Source organism: Aedes albopictus, chromosome 3 (genome assembly GCF_035046485.1).
Source record: "Aedes albopictus strain Foshan chromosome 3, AalbF5, whole genome shotgun sequence".
NCBI classification, from domain to species: Eukaryota; Metazoa; Arthropoda; class Insecta; order Diptera; family Culicidae; genus Aedes; species Aedes albopictus.
Window position 1 is genome coordinate 190,417,937 of NC_085138.1, and position 22,402 is coordinate 190,440,338.

Here is a 22,402-nt window from a genome sequence, read left to right on the forward strand (position 1 = left end):
AGGTTAGAACACGTGGCATTTTGTTGGCCTGTCGAGGCCATGATGAGAATCTCGTGCAGTGCCGGGGAGTTCTGGTATTCCATCAGAGGACGGCGGACTTTTTGGTTTGGGCCATTTGGCACCTCACCGTCTACCGTAACGGTCGAACTATCGCGTTTATGACCAGCGAGTGCCGGTGCTGGATCGATGGTGTGAGGTGAACCGACGATGGAAGGTCGCGAGAACAATAGACGTCCGAAATAATAGATCGAGACAAAGAGTTATCGAAAAACGTCCGATCGCACCGAGAGCACGACTTGAACTGCCTTGAATTACCAGAACACATATTCCAAAATTGAAAAATAGGACGACACTCGATTTCGGTTTGGTAGATCTAACACCGCAACGCAACCCAAAAAGGCGATCTACCCACGCTACGGGCTCCGTTAAAGATCGAGCATCTTTTAAACCCCCTCAACCATTCATCCCTCAGCACGGGTCGCCTGACACCTTGGATTGGGGTTACCTGTTTGGTGGACTTTTACCCCCGGAACAGGTGGTCCGTAGTGCTATTCAAAGCCGGCAGCTACACGGGCAAATTCCAATATAGAACGCATACCTGCCAAAAAGCCTGTGTTGGATTGGTGCCAAGCAGATTTTAATTGGAAACCATCAGACAAGTAACAAAATTATTGTTATGAGGCTTTCGAAGATCGCTCAACACCTGTTCCCTAAATAATGCATACAATCAATAACTCTGCTGTACCGTCGTTGGGGGTGAGAATGGGTCAAAAAAGGATACTCAAATATTTTTTATTATATAACTAATGCAATTGAAGTCGGAATAACTTTTTATTTGGTACAATGGTGGATACTCTTCTATGTGGTAATGATAATTTAGCAAGAAAGTATCATACTACATGTATTGCTTACTAAACTACACATGAATGAAAATTGACCCAATCTCACCCCTTAGAGGGGATGAGAATGGCTCAAAGTATTCGAAGTCGGCTTTTCGGGCCCGTATGTAGTTGATCATCAATATTAACTTCTTTTCTCGATCAGCCTAGATAGCTGTGTGGTGTCGGTAGCGATTGTCTCAATTGGCTAAGAATAACACTACGGACTGCCTGTTCCGGTGGTAAGAGTCCACCAACAGGTGACCCCTAATTCAGGGTGTGATGCGGCTTCCTGCTTACCGTGCCTAGGAATGAATGGCTAGGGGGGTCTAATAAAAACCTAACCGCAAACGGAGCCTGTGGAGTACCAGGGCGCCCTCCACAGTATGTAGCCCTTACTGCGCTAACCGGAGCAATGATGCAGTGGACCTTGTGTTTCTCCGAGACAATCGGCTGCCCTTCTTTAGTCTCACTTGAGGCTAAATGAGGGCTGGATTATGAAGATGTTGTTAATTAGTTTAAATTTTCACCTATATGGTTTCGCATTATGCGATTTACACAGTGTATTCTGTGTATCCTCGCCTTTGGCGTTTTCCAATTGATGGTTTCGTTGCTGCTGTTGTTGCGAACAGTTTTATCTTGCCTAGTTGGGATAGTGGGTACGGTTAGGATAGCTCAGATCAATCTTCAGCATAAAAGAACAGCAACGATCAATCTTTGCAGACTTATGCAAAATGGTACTTCCCAAGTGGCCTTGGTCCATGAACCATACTTCCGAAAGGGGAATTTCTTTCTAGGAAACCTTGAGAACCCGGTGTTTGCTACTTTCAGTAAACATGAAATGGCAAACTTGCGTGTCATGCCTCGAGCCTGTGTGCTTGTCAACAACGCAATAGTTGCTACACTCATCTCTGAACTAACCACCAGAGATGTATGTGCTATGTATCTGTTGGAAACCTCAACAGGAAATAGGTCTATTGTTCGGTTTATTCCCCTACGAATGCTTTAAAACAAGTCATCGCATACTGTACTTCAAAAGGCCTTCCGCTAATTGTTGGCAGTGATGCTAATGCTCACCATATCATCTGGGGCAGCTCAGACATTAACTTGAGAGGCTCCAGCTTTGCTCCAGCAGAATTAGTCACGAGCTGAGCAATTGGAGTGTGTCAGATGAAGTATCTTTATCTGACCATCGCTACATCTTTTTTGAACATGTGAATGTTACTTCGCAAACTTTGCGTTTCAGGAACCCCCGGTCAACCAACTAGGATCCCTTTGCCGATTTGGTTGCAGCCAAATTTCATGGATTCTCACCATCACCATCTATTGACAATCCAAGTGATTTAGATGATGCCGTTGATACTACAACGGCCATCATCATGGAAGCTTTTGAAGAAGCTTACCCTCTGCGGTCTGTGAAGACCACAAGAGGAACCCATTGGTGGAACTCTGATCTGGCGTAGCTCGGGAAACAATGTAGAAAGTGTTGTAACAGATGACGTTCTGCTGGATCGGAGGTTTTCAGGTTGGCTCGCAAGGCCTACCAAAAAGCTCTTCGGTCTGTTGAACGATCCGGCTGGAGAAACCTTTGTACAAATGTTTCCAGTCTGAGTAAAGCCAGTCGGTTGAACAAAATCCTTGCAAAATCTAAGGATTTTCAAGTGAACAAACTTTTAAAAAAAGACACTTCACCGTCTTCAACCAGAGGTTGCACAGACTGAACGATCACAAACATGAGACAACGGACAACACACGAAACACCCAGTGGTCCAGTGGAGAATTTTCCGTTTGACAAAAAGTTTTCACCGACTGAAGGGGAAATCGAACCCACACTCCAAGGCTTACGAAACGCCTAGACGGCTGGCGCCGCTAACCGCACGGCCACGAAGCCCACTTCGTTTGCCAAATGGCGATTTCACTTCCTCTGATGAGGAAGTTTTGGAATGTTTATTCAGTACACACTTCCCCGGATGTGTGGATATTACATCTTCGGATGAACCTGATGTCTTTTCTTGTAATTTTGATTCTTTAGCTTCGGCTCGGAGTATCATAACTTTAGAATCGATTGAATGGGCACTAAACAGCTTTACTTCTTTCAAATCTTCTGGGGCAGATGGGAATTATCCTATTTTGCTTTAGAAGGGATCATTTCAAACATGTATTGAAACAACTACTTGTTTGCAATTTCGCTACAGGGTATATTCCCCAATCCTGCCGAAAGTGGGTCGTGCGTCGTATGAAGAAGCAACGAGCTGCAGACCTATCAGTTTGACCTCTTTTCTTCTGAAATGCTTAGAACGCATTGTCGATCATAACATCCGTGATGTTCATCTGGCCAATGTGTCTCTACATGTGAACCAACATGCTTACCAATCTGGAAAGCCACTGTGACTCTTTTACACAAAGTTTTTAACGATATCGGGAAGGCATTCGCTCAAAAGCAATCCTGCTTAGGTGTTTTCTTAGATATCGAGGGTGCCTTTGATAACGTGCCTTTCGATGCTATATTGAAAGCCGCACGGGGTTATTTTATACCTCCAATGATTTCCAATTGGATTCACCAAATGCTCAAAAACCAACATCTTTTCTCGACATTGCGCCAAGCGGCGATTAGAAAATTGAGTGTTTGTGGATGCCCCGAAGGGGGATTGTTATCACTACTTTTGTGGAATCTCGTAGCAGATAGGGAATCGCGCTACTTGGGCGGTGGCTTCTATATTCGTCTGTTTTCCACTATAACTCAGTCAATCTTGAACCAATTGACACAATTATTGGAATGCAGTGAGATAGGTATAGTATCTAACCGTGTACAAAATTTCAAGTCAATCGGTTCAAAATTGACCGAGTTACAGTGGAAAACAGACGAAAATAACAGACGAAGAAAACCACCGCCCAAGTAGCGCGATACCCTACGCTATTGAGGCAACTCAATAATAGCGGTTTTCCTACTTACGGTTTTACCGACGACTACCTAACATTGTTAGTCGGTATGTGCATCAGCACCCTTTTCGACTGAAAAACGCTCTTCAGGTAGTTGAGAGTTGGTGTCGCCAATGAGCCATTTTACGAGACGTTTCGGATCAGCTGATCGCTCATTTCATGAATGAAAATTTGACAGGAGGTTGCGCCCAAGCCCGTGAGTGTTAATATCAATATCAACACTGTTGTCGTTTCGTAAAATAGACTATATGGCCTTTCGGTAAATCCGAGTAAAACATCTATTGTTCTTTTCACGGAAAAGCAAAACCGCAATAGTGTTCGACCTTTATGTCTCTTTGATTTTGAAATCAATGTGAATGAACATGTAAAGTATGTTGGAGTCATTCTTGATTCCAAGCTTTCCTGGACACCTCGTATGGCCTTCGGGCAATGCCGACGAACCTTTGGTACAACTTGGGGTCTAAAACCCAAGTATATCAAATGGATTTACACAACTGTTGTTCGTCCAATATTGGCCTATGGATGTCTTGTGTGGGGTGGCAAAAGGGCGAAGTGAGAACGGTCCAATCAAAATTAGGCCATCTCCAAAGGATGTGCTTAATGGCGATGTCTTGAGCGTTCTCTTCCACTCCCAAGACAGCGCTCGAAGTTCTCTTTGACGTTTCCCCACTACACATTCATCTCAAACAAGAAGCACTTTCTTGCACTTACCGCCTATGGGTACTCGGTTTACTAGAGGAAACTCTTATGAACCACAGTTCAACACACACCTCGTTGTTTCCACTTTTGGTGAATTAGGACAAAGTTGTCCTTGTTTCAAGTGATCTTACAATTGCTTGTAATTTTCCATACAGGACATTTTCCACGAAATTCCCTTCCCGGGAAGAGTGGACATCTGGTTATCTGGAGAGAAGTATTACAGACGGCATCGTATGTTACACTGATGGCACTGATTCTCGAAGGTCGAGCGGGTGCTGGTGTGTATTTTCGTGAGCTAAGGCTGTATCAGTCTTACTCACTTGGTAGACACTGCACCGTTTTTCAGGCCGAAATCTTTGGGCAAAGTAATATACTTCTGCTCAGATAGCCAGGCTGCTATTAAAGCACTAGCTTCGGCCAACTCCAGGTCGAAGATAGTTATCGCTTGTCGAGCTCAAATCGAGGAGCTGAATTCAGCAAACGCTGTTCACCTTGTATGGGTGCCTGGCCATTCTTTCATCGCTGGGAATGAATTGGCTGATGAGTTAGCTCGCACTGGAGCATCACATGACTTCATTGTCCCTGAGCCAGCTATTCCGGTATCCAAGTGTTGGGTAAAGCGTCAGATTGATACCTGGGCTGCCACTCAGCACAAACAATACTGGAATAGTTTGGAGTCATGTCGTCAAACAAAATTGTATTGTACTGAGCCATCTCTAGGGGTGGCGAAGTATCTAACAAATCTGTCTAAGCAGAATTGCAGCATGCTGGTCAAAGCATTGACTGGCCACTTATTACAGATTTCTCATTCGGTAAAGACTGAATGACTATATATCCTCCATAAACTCTACTCGCATAAAAGATACTCAAATGAAGTGGCCCACGCAATTGGGTGATTAAGCTTTATAGGTTTTGAGTTCTTGCCCGGCTATGGCGCTCTTTCTGATATTAAAAGTCTCTCTCAGCCAATAGGTGGCCAATTGAAACGAAATACGAAAGAAAATTGCGTAACATATTCGTATATGTATTGATTGCACAAGGTCTTAATAACTACCATACCTTTTATGCCAATGGTGGCATCTGCTACTGTGCGGTGTTCCTTTTCTGCGGTACTCCTTGCTCCTTGCTACCTCACTGCAATCCGTGATGTTGTCCGGTTGCACCGATGCACCAATGTTCTTCTTCTCATACACCTTCAGAACGTGTATTGATTCGAACGCACACTTTCGAGCGTGCACTTGCTACACCGCGCACACTAAAACATCTTCACCTGCACGTATGCCATCACCGATGTTGAGCTGTCTTTTGCTGCATGCGACGACGCACCGATTGAGCCACTGGCGGCTGTGAGATCACCACGACGATATTCTCCTCTTTGTGCCGACGTGGGTCGCGGTTCTTCACTCCACTAATCCCCACATTCAGATACACACGTTGATGGTTGCCGTTTGCGCGAAGGGCCCGTGCACTGATAATCCACACTTCTACGATTGACGGTCGTATTCACCACGCTAACACACACACTTGTTCTGCCACCGTCGATAGGGGTGCTGACTGAGAGCGACCGACGCCGCTTGACTCTCTCTCTCTCTCGTCTCGAGTGCGTCCACTGCGAGAACGAAGAAGTTTTCGAACATGCACAAGAGAATCGCGTGCTGGTGGTGGTGACCTACGGCTCCCGCTTGAGTTTAGGGTGGACCCGCGCACGTGCTGCCTTGCCGGGCGGTGGATGCCCGAGAAGATGTGATGTTGCGTTGAGGATGCCAATAAAAGGCTCTGAGAACAAAAGGGGCATTAGATGCCATTGCACAATGGGGATGGTGCATATAGCTACCTCCTAGGAGAGCCTTTGTTCTTTATCGTTGGCGATCCAAGATCCTTTTGTCCAGCGGCAGAATGGCGCACGATTACAGAATTTCCGATGCTGCTGGCTAGGGAAATCATATGTTAGAGGATCCCTCATGAGATTTATTTGGCGCAATTACCTCTTAGTAGACTTTGTCTTGGCGTGAATTCCCGACCTGTAGTGCAGAATTTATGCGATGAGGCGAATCCTATCGCCGCTCGGGTGAGTTCTGTGGGAGGATAAAAACGTGGTAGCGGTGGTTTCTTTCCCATCAAACATCCCTTGAATTACCTTGGGAGGAGTTTGTAGATCCCAGGCAGCCTCCAACGTGTCAGATGATAACTTAGCTGATTAGATTAGATTCGGACTTTGTGATCTGCGAGTCCGACTGATTTTCTGCACTTGGTCACACACGCGTCTACTCTCGATACCAGCAGCAGCGAATGATTTGCACAATCGAGTTCTTTGTGCTTCGAGGTGGTATGCTGATCGATTGCTCAGTGTGAGAGCCGAAAAGAGCGAGAGAAGTTTTCTTGCTTCTTGTATGGCTTGCTCTTATGTTGGGAGATGTATTTTGATGTCAGCTGCGCAGTGTTGCTTGACATATCAATTTCGATATCTCGATGGAGATTGTCTATTTTATTTGTAGACTGGCGAACTTATTTTCCTTATAAGTTATGTACGGTAACACACTACCGATTCAACTATCATATGGCGAATATTCAGCGAGCTGATTCACTTGCTTGTGATAGCTGTGAATCCGATTATGGAACTTGTTATCATTTAATATGTAACTGTCCAGTTTTTGCGCAACTGCGTTTCCGAGTACTCGGAAAACACTTATTAAGTGAAACTGACTTCAGAAACCTGAATCTTCTGGACGTTCTGTTGTTCTTCACCCGCTTTGGCTAAGAGCTATAGGCTCTCTTTACGCTTTATGTGCTATCACAGTGCCCTTGTCAGGGCGCTGTTTGAACCCATTGTGGAACGCTTATGCGTTATTACAGTGTCCTTTTCAGGACGTTCCCAAGCAACCAAAAGTTCGGGTTCCACTTGGAAAACGAACTCAGAAGTTCAAGTTTGGTTCAATTCCGGTTTCGTTGAACTTAATTCTCCAAAAAGTTACTCTTGTATTGTTTATGAACTTCGAAGTACATGTACAAGCTTTTGACTTCTCTTCAAAACGACATTAAAGTCGAAAAAAGGTTCAAAAAGAACTTATGTTGAACTTTAAAACAGAGTTCAATCAAATATTAACCGAACTCATGTTGAACTTTTGCGTGCCTTTAAAATTCAAATATAGTTCATTTGAACATATTCCAACAACTTGAAATCATCCGTTCCGAACTTGTTTCGAACTTGTTTTGAACTTACTACTGAAAGTTCGGATAAATATCAACCGTACCAAAAGTGAACTTCACTTGAACTTCGGCGAAAGCGGGGCCGGGGAGAAGTTCTCATTCAATTAAATCACTCGTAAATCGAGCCCAGCAGCCACAGCTTGTGTTAATTTCACAAGTACACTTTGTTCCACTATAATATTTCAACGTACTTACTTGTAATCAACGCAAAGGATCCGTATTGTGTGGCTCAAAGGCTGCCCCCGTAGTGGAAAACTGTTCCCCCCAGGATGCCGCCGGGGGTTTTTTGGCTGCGCACAAAAATTTTCCAGCTTTGCTGGATGTTTTCACACCCGTCTCACTTGTCGCTGCAGCGCACCGGTAATCGACGCAATCGTAGTCACTGGAAACCAAGCTGAAAACTTATCATCTTTTCTTAAAGTCGATACACTGGCCTTAATTTATTGCTTTGCACTGCAAACCACAACAAACTGAAAATGTCAAACTGTGTAAGTTCACAAGAAGTTCCACGTGAACTTCTTTCGAACTTTCTACTTCAAAAACTATTCCAAGTTCAGGGAAAGTTCACACGCGAACCTGAATGAGCTCTACTATATGATATCAGCACATTGAGTAAAATCCCACAGTGCATAACAACACATACATGGAGTAGTGGTTAGGCACCGACTTTCAACGAGGAGATCCCGAGTTCAAATCTCAGTAAGTAAGAAATATCAAAAATTATTTCAAGGTATTAGTCAATTTGGATTCCACATGAACTAATGGTTCTTAATAATAAATTACTTTTGAGGACTAAACAGTTTTTTTTTTCATTTTTTCGAAGTTTATTTTTAAGCTGAATAGCGTTCCTTTCAGCGACACAAGTGTACTTTTTGTGAACTCAAGTTCGGTTAATTACTTAAAAAGTAAGCTGAATAGAATGCTATTCATCTACCTTCGAATAGCTGATTAAGCGCAAACATGCTATTTTATCCGAACTTTTGGTTGCTTGGGCTTTGTGAATCTATTGTGGTACGCTTTTGCGCGTATGTTGATCCTATTCCCTTACTTGTCCTTTCCCCTGTCATATCCTTTCTCCTTCCCTTCTCCGTCAGGTAAATGATGAATAGGCTCGTGTTCATGGCAATGGCACAAATTTCCCAAATGGAGGAGAACGTGCCTTTGGAGCCGACCTACTGATACCTGATACCGGATCCTGCTCGACGTTTCGTTTGGTAGTCCTGGCCTTAAAAGTAGCCCGAAATAAAGAGTAGACAATGGCCACACTCACAGTGATCGCCTGGCGAGGGTTACCGATGAGGAACTTGCGGGGATAGCAAAGTCCCTTAACGTAGTTAAGACCCCAGGTCTGAACGGTGATCTAAACCTGGCCTTAAAAGTAGATATTGCGGACATTAAGGTCTGCTATGCAGAAATTCATGGACGAGGGAGTTTTCCCAGAAGTTCAGAAGAAGCAGAGCCTGGTTCTATTGTCAAAGGCAAGGAAATCACCCGGAGACCCGCCGACATAAGGGCTCGGGAAAGGTGCTCAAAAAGATCATCCTCGAATGTCCGGTTTGTACTGGTTTAGAGGAAACAGCTGAACATGTTTTGTACGTGTGCGCGCGTTTTAACACAATGAATGCATGACCGCATGCTTGCCACATGCGGAGAGGATACAACTCCGGGATGGGTTTGGCTTGAATACCGTTTCAACGGCTATAAACCACATCGTCTTGGAGCTTCAGAGGAGGTGGCGCGTGGACTCGGAGAATGGCTAATTCAGACGCTGTACAAGAGGTGGTCCAAGAGTTCGGAGTCGGCTACGTATGTCGTACCGATGCCCTGCGGTCGAAATCGACCCTTACAGCGATTAAGTGGCCGCGGGGAGTACATCCTGGTAGCGTTGCTGTTGTGGCGTCGGTGTAATGGGTTGGATCCGAGCCCGCAGTTGGAAAGGGGTCCACGGCAAGATCGGGGCAGGTGGATGTTTCATGTCGGCACATCCTTCTGTGTACTGGCTGATAGGGCTTTACTTGCGGTTGTAGAATATACAAACACTATTGATGTACCCTGCGGCAATTAGATTTGTATTATATTTGTCATTTGTATGTCTGTGCCGCTTTGATTCAAGCTTTGGTCGTCTATTTGACTATGGAAATGTCATTATTGAGAAGTACAAAATAAACAATAATAGTAGAAGTGTAACCACATCGGAAAGCGGAGGGACTAATAAATCGCTGTTCGTAACTTGAGTGAGGTTTGTGGAATTTCTGCAGCATCCGAAACTGCACGTAATCCGGAGCGACTCGACAGTGGGAAGGTCAAATTGCTATGCACGTGGTATCAGTTCTCAGTTCATTATACTTGCTGTGCAGTTGGAAGCAGGCGTGGTGTCGACCTTGTCTGCCTTCCGAGGACAAAGGGAGTGTGAGGACAACTCGGGGAATTGGCTATGCGCCAGGGTGCTACCTTAGTGGACTCTATAAACCGAACCATCGATGTTCGATGCTGCAGGCTACGTACTACGCAGCTAACCTTGAGGGTGTGATGTACACTAGCCCCTCTCTGAAGCAATGCCTTCCTGGTCCGTGGCGAAGTGGACTTTCACTTAACACAATTTATGTCAGGCCATGGGTGCTTTAGCTGGTAATGTACAGATTTGGACCGCGGAGCATGTGCTCTTTGAATGCCCACGCTTTGTGGAGCAGAGGTCGAATATACAAGTGATATGCAAGAGACATCACTCCGGACACCTTTGTTGAAAGGATGCGTACGGGGGCGGACATGTGGAATTCAGTTACTTCCTCGGTCTTTTGAATCGTACTTGAATTACAGAGAAAATGGTGGGCCGACCAACAGCAAGTTGAGCTTGCCCCTCTTCCCATCCAGAGACTTGAGTTCAACGGGTAGTCTAAAGTACGCACCCCCGTCTTCTCGAAGTCATCCCTAACGGGCGAACCGCCAAGGTAAGGAAGACAAAGTAAGAGTTTTTTCTAGGTCGAAACCCACACCTCATTTTATATAAATCAAAAAAAAGATGTCAATAGAGTCTCAGACCCATTTACTCATATTTTGCACAAAACAAAGACAGTATTCACTTTTATAAAGTGAATGATTTTGTGGAGCCATTTTTCTTCACTATGACCCCTCTAGTACCAAAGGACAAACTCAGCTGGAATACCAAAGAAAAAAATAAAAGCTATCAACATTGCATTGACTCAGAGACTTGATCCTTGGCTATTACTATTAAAACTGCAATGTTCCAAGAAATGTGCTGCAGTGTCATTAAGAAGAACTCTCAAACAACCATGGAACAAAAAAAAAAACCTAAAGTGTGAGGTCAGACTTATGAATACATCAACTGGTGCAAGTCGCTTGCACGTGCCCATTAACATCTGACATCACTGGAATGCCAATATCGTACCGAAAAATTCAACCAATCAATAGATGACGTGAATCCTTTAGCCAACCGTCAAGTGATACATCAACCAGAGGCAGCCCAGATGTCTCTGCCGCGCCGGCTAGCTGTGACGAAGATCGTTTCTTTTATTCCCGCCCACGGAGAAAGGAAGGGGGCTCGCCAATTGTGTGACGATTAATTCAATTGATTGACTTGTTAATATTTCATTACCCTCGATCTCCTTGTCAATCAGACCTATGCGAATAGGCCCGTACATGTATCGGGGCCCGGGAATGGTAATTTTGCAGAATGCAGGCACCAATTTCGGGGAAGGGAAGGATTGTCTCGTTCCGTGAATCTGCAATCATCGACGTATTATGGCATCTAACCACTTATCTGTAAGGATGTTTCCATGTCCCGGCAAGAAAGGAAAAATCCAATTTGCCATTTCAGACGAAATCTATTTTTGCAAGAAAATATGGTTTCCCCTTTCGGGGGCCTGGAATTAGCGAATCGAGCAATTGAAACGTTTGATAGATGGTGTCCGCGGTTAGCTCTTTTGCGTCTTGTACGTAGTGACTGACGAACGATAATCGATCGCCCGCTGATTTTCAATTAGCCGGAGAAGGAGGCAGATGGTAACGAATTGTGATACCCTACAAATGACTTGTGCGGAGACGACAACGATGGAGACGACGACAGTGATGAGTTAGCGAGTGCAAAGTGACGAAATCCACAGCAACAGCCAGTACGCAGTTGGAGATTGAAGCTGGCGCGGCTTAGATTCCAGGAAAGAAGCGAACATTCGACTCCATAAAATATATGCATTATTCAGTTCGAGACACCGATCGGACATTTACACCGGTCAAATGGCAACTGATGGTACCTATAAGCAAGTGGCATTTCTAGTGCAAGTGATAGAGTTCATGATATCAAGAAGTACTTTGATCGGCTGTCTATATTTTGGGCAGACAAGATATTCATAGCGAAGGTCAACAACATACGGGGTCTTCACGAACTCAATCAGCTAGAGCAACATACTGATTGATTCAAATTCGAATGTTGATCAAATAAAAATACGAGATTTAGATCATACCCCCAGACGTAACATCTTCTAATACGTTATGTGATCATTTTTGGTGTAGAATCATGCCCTGAGTTCGAAAACGCGAAAGAAAAAAATTACAATAGAACGGAAATTTTTTCGACTTTCCATACAAGGTTGATGATTTGAAATCGATTTTTGTTCTATTTTTAAGCAAAGTCGCTCACTTCAAACATCTCATTCTCCGTGATCAATGCTCCGATTGAGCTGAAATTTTAACTGTAACTCGCCCACATATGATATGTCAAACAAACGTCGAGAAAGAATTTTTAGGTTGTTTTTTTCTTATTGAAAAAAATTCATTTCTTTAAAAATTTTTGGGAATTTTGCTAAAATTTAAGAAGATCGTCCCTAAAACTCGCCAATATCTTGAATTTCATCAATCTGACGCAAAACCTGTTTTCAGATGGTCGAATGGTATTGTATTCAGCTTTTAATTTATGGAAAAAGATTTAAAATTGGTTGAACAAAACGCAAGATATTTGAATTTTAGTAAATTACATATTTTGAAAAGTTGCAAAACTCGACATTGGGCGAAAACTCAAAAACTGTTCTACTTAAATTTTTTTGAAGGTCGGTTTCGAAATCAGCACTAAATTGTGCTTCAAAAATTTTGGTCGTTGACAGAAGTTCACGACTTTCGTTTTATTTTGTAAACTTGTGTTATCAAACTAATTAGCACCAGCTACAACACAAACCTGCGAAAAAAATGTTCGAAAGCTACAAAATATTTGTCTCGACAAACGGTGTATTCCTATTTTGAAGTTGAAGAGTTTGTCATTGATTTCATCGTCATCCTGGAAACTTTTAAAGCAACTAGGTATATCATTCAGAACACAAATATTTGTAATGACAATGTATTCATTGTCATTCAGATTGAAAGTGGCAGTGGCGGTGTAGACTTTCTTTTTTTTTACAATTTTTGATTATAATTTTGAGCTCAAAGGTATGTCAAATTCAGAGTATTAATGCAATTAATTTTCATTGTTAAGTGGAGCTGCATGCAGAGCAAGACTCGAGCAAGGATTGTGGCTAACTTCGCACATTTTTGCTTTTGAGCTCAATGCATTTCCACACTCCAGATTGGTTTTATTCATATCGAGGCCAACTACTTCGCACTATAAGTGGTACAAATTTGGGCATGATTGATAGACTCTACATGAATTTTGCGTGTATCTAGTAACTACTGCTAATTTCACTGCAGTTCATTATACTACTATACCTTAGGGATAAAAAGAATCAAATTAATAAAATTTTGAATATTTATGGCTAATATTTTGGTATTATATTTACCATTTGTTACAAGTTACAGCTTGTTGCACACATTTTTAGAAATTCTAATTATGTGCTATTGTCAATTTGTAACTAGTGATTTGTTGCTTAATGACGAAATTTTTCATCTAATGATAAACAAACTGAACGCCCTCACTAATCTAACTTTTTCCCAAAAAATCCATCTTTCTAAGTAAAATATGTGAGCTCTGTAGAGCCGCCTATTGGTATTATTTCGAATCAAATGATTCACCTACTGTAAGTCCACCAAACAGGTACCGTAAAACAGGGTATCATTAAGGAGAAACTTCAGAAAAAAACAAATATGGCTGCCACAATGGATTACTGCACGAATTTCTGCTGGCCTGCTTACTCTCACACAAAATTTGACGTTTGAGCGGTGTCGGCACCGCTCAAACGTCAAATTTCGTGTGAGAGTAAGCAGGCCAGCAGAAATTCGTGCAGTGGACCATGGCGGACTTGTACTCTACTCACGTTTTCAAGAGCACCAATCTTAAAAATTCGTAAACAAATGCGCTCGATTTGGAAAAGCAGCCTGTTTTTGCAAGTGAGCAAAGCCAGGATAAACAAGTGCGGCTTGGTTCGATGCTTCGTTCGTCAGATTTGTGCCTCTAAAGCTTGTTTGCAAAACTACAGTAGGATCTCTTGATGTTTCACCTTAATCTACGGGGTAACATTGATCGGCTTGACTAACCTCATGGAATGTTCAAATAATTCATTTTCATTGCGATAATTTCTGTTCATGAATAATCTGATATTGGTTAGCAACTGAATGAAATAAAATGATTGGAAATTGAGTTTCATTAAGGGGCTATCCATTTATTACGTAAGGGAATGTTTCTGATTATTTGACAACACCACCTCCTCCCTCCCCCTGGAAAGATTTTTTTGTATGAGAACCCAAATATTTTTGTAAGGTACACAGGGGCAATTTGAAACGGGTGGGGCAAGATGAAACAGCGGGTTAACGTGATGTTATCCATTGATGGTGAACAGCTTGAAGGCCATTACATATAGTTTTTGATTCAAACAATCTTTTGGCGAAAGAAAAATTTCTAAAATGTATTGAAAGCTATTTCAAAACTTCGCGTTTCATTTTGCCCCACCCGTTTCAACTTGCCCCGGTGAACCTTATGGCGCGTAAGATTTTTTAAACCCCCCTCCTCCCATAAACCCTTACGTAATTAATTGACAGCCCCTTATAAAGAAACAGATTTTTTCCAAACTGTGATTTGTATCGCATTCGGGCACATTCTCAAACATTCATGCTTGCAGGCTTGTCCGCACTGAACGCATCAAAATTCTGCTCTTTTGATTTACACCACCAAAACCATCGTATTTATCCAATCTTCCTATTTTAAATGATAGAAGGATGTTTGAATATTTTAAATGTCATTTCGAACTGTCAAAAAATCGCACCGCAGTGCCGCACTGAGCGTGCAAAGAGAAATTCACTGGGGTGAATTCACCCGGGTGAAATTCTCTTTGCGCGCACAGTGTGGCACTGCGGTGCGATTTTTTGACAGTTCGAAATGACATTTAGGATATTTCAACATCCTTCTATCAGGCAAGATAGAAAGATTGAATAAATACGATGGTTTAGGGGATGTAAATCAAAAGAGCAGAATTTTCATGCGCCGAGTGCGGACAAGCCTGCATGCTTGGCATGAGTACTAGATACAATGTGAGATTCGAAATCACTGAACTATCTCAATTATGACATACCAGAATCAAATTTTATGAGCGAACCTTTTATGAAAGTGCTTCGTTTCTTTAAAACATGCGATTTATTAAAATTAGTTCTAAAAACCTTCATATATTACCTACTTTTAGATGTTTAAAGGGCGAACACGATAAAATTGCCACACAGAAAATATTGTATAACTTTTGATTGCGTTCGCCTAAATAGCTAATTTTTTTACCATGAATAGTATATTATGTGTAGCTGATACCATAAAATTTTCATTAAAATCAGTTGAGTAATGGCGGAGATATCGTTGAAACAAGAAAATTGCCACTTGAGCATCTTGTACAAACAAACATTTTGGAAAATATCACTTTTTTGCCGTTTTGGCGCCAAAAATACTGAACCGATTTCAATGAAAATTTTTTTGTACGTAAAGTATGTATGTAGAAGTAGTTTGTCAAATTTTCATTCAATTTGATCATACCGTTAAAAAGTTATAGCCATATATGTCGCACTATGTCACAATAAGCAGATGTGGTTTTTGGTATAGTGAAGTTCAAACTGCTCTTACTTTGAAAGTACTCAACAAAAATGGCTGAAATTTTCACTGTAAACAGTTTAACACAACAATTTTACACTGTCAAAGTTTTATAAAAATCAGGACAGTGTTACCAGTTCTACAGTCAAAATAGTGCACGCGGAACTAAAAATGGTCAAAAAGCACCTAAAATTTACCTTGAAGCGATTTGAGCTTTGGATATTTACTAGAAAAGGTACTGAACCGATTTCGATCAAATTTTTACCACTTAATTGATACTATGTTAAGAATATCGAGTGAAATTTTCAAACGTTTTGATGAGGTAACAAAAAAGTTATAGCATAAGTAATTTTTTGAAATGAGTGTACAAGTTTTCTCAAATCTCATTTTATGATATCGACAATATATGCGCCAATACTCAACCGATTTTAATGAAAATTTTATGGTATTAGCTACACATAATATACTATTCATGGTCAAAAAATTAGCTATTTTGACGAACGCAATCAAAAGTTTTACAATATTTTCTGTGTGGCAATTTCATCGTGTTCGCCCTTTATCATGGTTTAGATTTTTTTTATCTTGAAATAACTGAAAAAGTACATAACTTATAAGAATTTGGGTAAATTATTCAAATCTAGTAAATAAAGGTGTTTTTAACACAAACGAATAATATCTATTTTTTATATTGTTAATATGGAATAACATTGATCACCTAATCTATGTTACCTCAAATTAAAAATATAAAAAAATAGATAAAAAAGCCTATTTAAACATCTATAGAAGTGGGTTGCGTTACGGCGAAAGATCCACTGAACCGAACCCTAGTCTAAACTGCTTCCAGCTAGTGGAACAGAATATTTTAGTAATCAAAGCAAAACACTTCGCTCCTTATTAAATTTTACACCTTGTTGAAAGTGATTGGTCTCGGTTTTAGGTGAGACCAAGTTCAGTGCCCACTGGTTAGAAACAATAAGATCTAGGGTTCCGATGAATCGTCAATATTGGTGTCATTCTTTGACCTTTTTGTTAAAAGATGCGACTTTGACTGAAAAACGAGCCTGTTAAAAGGGGAACCTATCAATCAAAGCCCTTCCTTGCGGTTAAGTTGAAAATGATTACTGTATGGTTGGTTCTCTAAGCAGCTGATGCAGTTCGTGATTCATTCGCCTTTTTCAAGTCCCGTCTTTCATCTGCACTCCAAGGGCGCGTTGGTCCTCTACACGTAGGGTCCATGCTTCGTACCCATAGAGGACTACCGGTCTAATCAGCGTTTTGTAGATAGTTAACTTCGTGTGACGGCGAACTTTGTTCGATCTTAGAGTTCTGAAGTAAGCTCGATTTCCTGCCACAATACGTCTCTATATTTTTCTGATGGTGTCGTTGTCAGCGGTCACCAGTGAGCCCAAGAACATGCATTCTTCAACCGCCGCAATTTCATCACCCTTTGATAGAAATTTGGGGTGGCGGGTGCGGTGATTCATCCCTGGAACCCTTTGCCATCATGTACTTTGTCTTCGACACATTGATGATTAATCCGATTTGCCAAGCTTTATTCTTCACTTCTTCAGTCGGATGTACGTTTCCGCCATCGTCTCAAATTTGCGAGTTATAATATCAAGAACATCAGCGACATCAAACAACTGAACGGACTTCTTGAAAATCGTTCCGCTCTCATTGTTAAACCTTCTAAAGCAATGTTAAACAGCAAACACGAAAAACCATCACCTTGCCGTAACTCTCCGCGAGATTTGAAGGGGTCCAGAGTGTCCCTGATACTCGAACTACGCACATCACTCTATCCATCCGCCTTGATCAATCGTATCAGTTTACCCGAAAGTCCGTGTTCGTGCATAATATGCCATAGCTGGTCTCGATCGATTGTGTCACACACCGATTTGAAATCGATGAACAAGTGATGTGTGGACACGTTGTATTCGTGACATTTCTGCAACACCTGGCGGATGGCGAACATCTGATCCGTTGTAGCGCGTTCACCCATGAATCGAATCTAATATTGCCCCACGAACTCTCTTGCAATCGGTGATAGATGGTGGCATAAAATTTGAGAGAGTATCTTGTAGGCAGCGCTCAGTAGTGTGATCGCGCGGTAGTTCCCGCAATTCAACTTGTCGCCCTTTTTGTAGATGAGACACACGATACCTTCCATCCATTCCTCCGGTAATACTTCCTTCTCCCAAATCTTGGTAATGACCCAGTGTAGTGCTCTCACCAGTGCTTCTCCACCAAATTTTAGAAGCTCGCCTGGTAGTTGATCTGCTCCAGCGACTTTGTTGTTTTTCAACCGGCCAATCTTCTCCTCAATCTCTTGAAGGTCAGGGGCCGGAAGTCTTTCGTCCTGTGCACATACTCCTAGATCTATTACCACGCCACCTTCGGTACTTGCAACGTCGCCATTGAGGTGCTCATCGTAATGCTGCCGCCACCTCTCGACCACCTCACGCTCGCTCGTGAGAATATTCCCGTGATTATCTCGGCACATGTCGGCTTGTGGCACAAAGCCTCTGCGCGAGCGGTTCAGCTTCTCGTAGAACTTTCGTGTGTCCTTAGCGCGGTACAGCTCTTCCATCGCTTCGTGATCTCGTTCTTCCTGTTGGCGCTTCGTCATGCGGAAGACCGAGTTCTGCCTGTTCCGTGCCTGTTTGTAACGTGCCTCATTCGCTCTCGTACGGTGTTGCAGCATTCTCGCCCATGCCGCATTCTTCTCGTTTTTCAACTGCTCACATGCGCCGTCGTACCAGTCGTTTCTGTGATTCGGAGTCGCGAAGCCTAGTGCTGTAGCCGAGGTAATACCTATGGCGGATCGGATGTCTCTCCAGCCATCTTCAAGTGTAGCTGTGCCAAGCTGCTCTTCCGTTGGTAGGGCCACTGCTAACTGCTGCGCGTAGTCTTGAGCCACTTCTACGTTACGCAACTGCTCGATGTTGAGTCGCGGCGTTCGACTTCGACGCGTGGTGATAACTGTCGAAAGTTTTGAGCGCATGCATACAGCTACTAAGTAGTGATCCGAATCTATATTCGCACTGCGGTATGTGTGGACATTGATTATATTCGAGAAGAATTTACCGTCGATTAGAACGTGGTCGATTTGATTTTCTGTTTAATGGTCGGGTGATCTCCAGGTGGCTTTGTGGATATCTTTGCGGGGGAAGAAGGTGCTTCGGACTACCATACCACGGGAGGCTGCAAAGTTTACGCATCGCTGGCCGTTATCATTCGATACGGCGTGCAGGCTGTTACGCCCGATGGCCGGTCTGTACATTTCCTTCCTACCTGCGCGTTCATATCGCCGACAACGATTTTCACGTCACGCGGTGAGCAACCATCGTATGTTTGCTCTAGCTGCGCGTAGAACGCTTCTTTCTCGTCATCAGGTCCCCTTCGTGTGGGCAGTGGACGTTGATGATGCTGTAGTTGAAGAAACGGCCCTTAACTCTCAACAGGCACATCCTTGCGTTGATCGGCTGCCACCCGATCACACGTTGTCGCATCTTGCCCAACACTATAAATCCTGTTCCCAGTTCATTGGTGGTGCCACAACTATATTTTAGCGCAAGAAGTTCTTGGTTTGCTTGGGAAATGTTACACTAGGGTGGATGTACCAATTATGGCACTACTAAGGAAAACTATTTATACTAAAATAACGAGAAGACCAACGAATGCCATCAATATGTTAAAAGATAGCTAAGTTTCCACACTTTACAGGAAAAATATATAAACCGAGCCAAATTTACTTTTAGTATTTATTACAGCGTGTGCCAATGATAGGAACCCTGTACCAATTATGGTTACATTTTTTAACGTCGGTTCCTTTTCGCACTATTTACATGCATTTCTTATGGGTACACTATGGCGAAAAAGGGTGCAAGGAAGCCGAAATTTTAAGAAAAATGATTTATTTCTACCATAATTTGAGCAAAATGTGGAGTTTAAATGAGTGCAACAATCTTTTGTGAACGTGATCTGTTGTTCACAATTTTTTTCTTGTTGGTTTACTCCGTTAAAGGGTGAAAATCCACTATGGCGAATGATTGGTACTATAACCATAATTGGAGCACTTACCCTAATAGGAAAAAAACAGAGGCCGCCCCTTACCCCTCGATCAACGCTGTTCGTAGAAAACTCATTCATGAGTAATGATTTCGAAGACCAGAAACTATATTGAATGCCTGTGTGCCTTAATTGAACTGGATCGAGGAGTCTTTTTTGTTTTTTCTTACAAGCATGTCCCATGCTAAATGACCACCAACACGACCGAAGGCTCTTTTAACAGGGCCGGAAATTTGTTTCCAATCACCGTTAATTCACTTCCAGTTACTTTCGAAGCTCAGTCATTTTAAAACTTATCAGAAAACCAAAATTAGAAAAATACGACCTTAATTTCTATAAATCCAGGATCAATAGGCCGTCCCTTATTTTGCAAAATTTAGAAATGTTATAAGTTCATTAGTGGAAAATGATCGTTTTAGCTAAAAAATGATCGAGTCAAAATTTGAAGTCCGTATCTCAAGGCTAGGGTCCACTTAGCTTTGAGATACGGACTTCAAGGGGCCTAAAGTTGTCAAAAATTGTATGGAAACAAAAAAACATGAAATTTTTTCGACAAAACAAATATGCTATTCCACTAAAACCAGTGATTTTAGGACCCTAAGGGCCAAAAATGTGCTTAGATTTGCGATATCTCTACTCGTTTCCAAGATATTGACAAAAAAACAACTGAAAAATCAGCATTTTTTTACCATTTTTCTAGATTCCGAAGGAAACTTACCCTATTTTGTTCAATAACTCGAGTAGAGATATCGTAAATTTAAGCACATTTTAAATCCCTGGTTTTAGTAGAATATCTTATTTGGTCATTAATTGGCTCGGTAGCTTAGTTGGATAAATGTACGACTCGTGCTGAAAAAAACAACTTTTTGCAGCTCGTTACATGAATAACTCTATTAGCAATCACGGCTTACAGCGTTCTATACTAGATGGGTAATAACAACCAAGCGTCTCCACTCACTTTACAAACTTCATGTGTTTAGTTGATAAATAAAACCGCCAACAGAAACCCTCATAAACAAGTTGGAAAAGCGGAAAATTTGTTTGGAAAGATCTAAGTCAAATTACTTGACAGGCTTCTATAAACATTATGTTTTAAACATATTCTAAAACTGTTTGCCAATGATTAGGATCAAAATATTGACAAAAATGTTTTAAACCGTTGAGCCATTTTACAAACAGAGTTGAGACTTTTGATCTCAACCATGTATCTGCCTGTCAAACTGGAATAATGCATTATTATATAATACATAATCGATACATTATCGATGTGCACATTTGAACCATGTTCCAATAAAAAGAAACTTCTTAGCCCACCTAAGGGAAACTGAGCATATTATGAGCTCAATTTAATTTAACCATTTGGAAACGGCATTTTCACCTCTCTAGTTGCAACCTCGCTAGTCTAGAACACGCTTGTGATGGTCGATTTTCTCGGCTGGGCACATACGAGCCATCCGTCCCCAATGGGTTAAATTTCTTTGACATCGGAAACATTTTAATGAATTGAATAGCAATGTTAGATGAGTAAGACCTAGTAAGACAGTTGTGTAGAGTTATGCGCCCAGATCTAAGCAAACTGTTGCTAGCGATAGCGGTAGATTTTATACCACACGTGTTATCATACTAACGCTTAACCGTACAGTGGATTCCAGCTTTCGTTTACTGCCATCTTTAGGGGGAATCAATCAGGAAGGAGAGCTTTTGTTCCATTGTATTGAGCAGACTGAAATCAAATATTGGGATAGTCCTCCAAAAGCGCCTCGTCATTATGGTGTATGAAGAGAAGCTTTCAAAGCTCTGTTGGTTTATTACACAGCGTAACAAAAAATAACTTTTTGTTTGTCTCAAGAGCAAACTTATGTGTCTCCGAAAGATTTTGGGCCGCTGAATCCGAATCCGGGCTCAGATTTGCTCTAACACGTCACAATTTTGAGCTATACCTCAATTTATAGGGCAAAATATGCGATTTTGGGCTTTTTTGACTGCAAGCCATTAAGCAAGGAAATATTTTTTTTAAGCAATCAAAAGGTTAATTGGTTAATCAACATCTAAATCAACGACTCATGCAAAATATTTCGTTTTATCAAATCGAATTTGATAGTTTTAAGCGATTTATGTTAGGTACGATATTTCCCATACAAGTCACCCTCCAAAAGTTGCATGCAAGTTTTCATACTAACATAAAATGCGTAACAGGTTATATGTTACGTAATTTAAGGATTGCCTTTGAAACATACGTTTTCCAAGGTTAAGGCCATTCACGCATACACCAATGCAATGTTGGGAGACTTGGTGATTTAAGTCGGGTCGCATTGTTTTGTACAGATAACATTGACTAACTAAAACACATTTGATTCAAAGTTATTTAAGATTACATCTCTTTGATTCAAAGTTATTTAAGATTCCATTTCTTGTGGTTAAAACGTAATCTTTACGTCATGGAAAACGTTTTTTTTTTAAAGAAGAGCAATTGTTTTTCGAAGGCAATTGTAAAAAGTTCAACACTACCAAAACAACTCGCTTGTCGTACACAGTGCGAGCTCTGTGTAGTTTTAGGATCAAACAGGCGTTAATCTTTTGTCTGAGAAGAATACCTGTTTTG